At 66.2% G+C, this 2,061-nt stretch overlaps 1 pseudogene; it reads left to right on the top strand.

The window, feature by feature from the left end:
* Positions 1 to 200: 200 nt before the first annotated feature.
* Positions 201 to 1,664, top strand: LOC121935408 (annotated as a pseudogene).
* Positions 1,665 to 2,061: the final 397 nt, after the last annotated feature.

Here is a 2,061-nt window from a genome sequence, read left to right as displayed (position 1 = left end):
CCTGTTTTTTCTTTCCTCCTTCCCTTTTATTTATTTGTTTCCTTCCTTCCTATTCTTTCTGTCTTTCCTGTTCTTACCTCCCTCCCTTCCTATTCTTTTTTTTTTCTTTCTCTGTCATTCTCTTTCCTTCCCTCCCTGCTGAGACTGCGGGCCTTTCTCTCGTCTCCTCATTTTCTCTCCTCGCAGGAAGAACGCGCTTGGGCTCCACTCCCTTGGCATGCTCGCCGCCACCTGCAACAAGATCGGCAGCGCCAGCCCTTCGCCCTCGTCCCTCTCGGACAGCGCCTCTCCTTCGGCAAGGGCTTCCACCCCGTGGAAACGCTTCTCTCCTCCTCCTACTCGTTCCTCCTGCAACCTGGCCGGGGTCGGGGTGGGCGTCGGGGTCCGGCTTCGGCTCGCAATGGCTCTTCGGTCACGCGGCGGCGGCGGCGGCAGCGGCGGCGGGGCGGCGGCCCTGGTCTCGGACTCGTTCAGCTGCGGAGGCTCGCCGGGCTCCAGCGCCTTCTCGCTCACCTCCAGCGGGGCAGCGGCCCGGGTCGCCCTTCGGCAACGACTACTCGGTCTTCCAGACGCCCGGACGTCGGGGGGCGGCGGCGGAGGAGGAGGCGGCGGAGGAGCGGAGGCGGAGGGGGTGGCGGCGGCGGCGGAGGGGTGCAGGAGGCCTCCCGCACCAGCCGGTCTTTCCTCTCCAAGGTGACACTCGGTGGAAGGCCTGCAAGGCATCTACCCGCGGGTGGGGATGGCGCACCCCTACGAGTCTGGTTCAACCCTCGCACCCGAGCGCGAGACGGGCGCCTCCAGCTGGTGGGACGTGGGCGCGCCGGGGGTCGACGTCCAGAACCCCACGGGGTCCACCCGGCCGCCGCCGCCGCCCTGCAAGCGGGCTCTTGCATTCCCCGCTGGGCGCCTACAACTCGGATTACTCGGGCCTGGCGGGCCACTCGGCTTTCAGCTCCGGCGCCGCCTCCTCGCATCTCCTGGGCCCCGCGGGGCTCGCACCTCATGGACGGATTTAAGCCCGTGCTGCCGCCGGGCTCTACGGGCCGGACAGGGGGCGGACGGCGGCCCGGTGCGGGGGGGCCATGCTCGGGGGCGTCGGCGTCGGGGTCGGCGGTCCATCCGCGCCGCTAGGCGGTCCCTCGCTCCTCCTCGGCCCGACGCTACTACGCCGCGCCACTTGCGACTGCCCCAAACTGCCAGGAGCCGAGCGTTAGGGCCGGCGGGGGCCAGCCTGAGGCGGAAAGGCCTCACAGCTGCCAACATCCCCGGCTGCGGCAAGGTCTACGGGAAAAACCTCGCACCTGAAGGCCCACCTGCGTGGCACACAGGCGAGCGGCCCTTCGTCTGCAACTGGCTCTTCTGCGGCAAGCGTTCACCCGCTCCGACGAGCTCCAGCGCCACCTCCGCACCCACACCGGCGAGAAGCGCTTCGCTGCCCGGTCTCAACAAGCGCTTCATGCGGAGCGACCACCTCAGCAAAAACGTCAAGACTCACAGCGGAGGAGGAGGAGGCGGAGGCGGCGGAGGAGGCGGCGGAGGCGGAGGTGGCTCCGGGTCAAGAAGGCAGCGGACACCGACAGCGAGCACAGCGCCCCGGCAGCCCCTTGCCACTCCCCGAGCTCCTCCAACCTCCGGAGCCTGGGCACAGGAACGGCCTGGAGTGAAAAGCCCGACCTCAAAGGACCCCTCTCTTGACCCTAGTTGCCCCTCAGTCGTAGTTGTCTGACTTTTCCCGCCTTTTGTGTTTTGGGGCCTCCCCTCCTCAAGTCTCCAATTTGAAGCCTTCTGTGAGGGACTTGGCCAAACAACCCTGAGGCGCGGCAGGAGAAACTGACCCCTTGGCTCCCTCTCTCACAGGACTGACTGGCCTTTTGTGTTTTTGCCCCCCCGAATGTTGTGGGGGCAAACGGGGTCTCCTCAGGCTTGGGTTTTGCCAAGCTGAAGCAGCTCCCGAGTTGGGCCCCAGACGACGGACACCTCGAATCTAGAAAGTGGCGGGTGGTTCCGTTATATAATATACTTAAGGAAAGCGTGGCCTCCGCGGCTGGAATTTCCCGCCAA

This window comes from Sceloporus undulatus, chromosome 6 (genome assembly GCF_019175285.1).
Source record: "Sceloporus undulatus isolate JIND9_A2432 ecotype Alabama chromosome 6, SceUnd_v1.1, whole genome shotgun sequence".
NCBI classification, from domain to species: domain Eukaryota; kingdom Metazoa; phylum Chordata; class Lepidosauria; order Squamata; family Phrynosomatidae; genus Sceloporus; species Sceloporus undulatus.
This window is presented reverse-complemented; position numbering and strand designations above follow the sequence as displayed.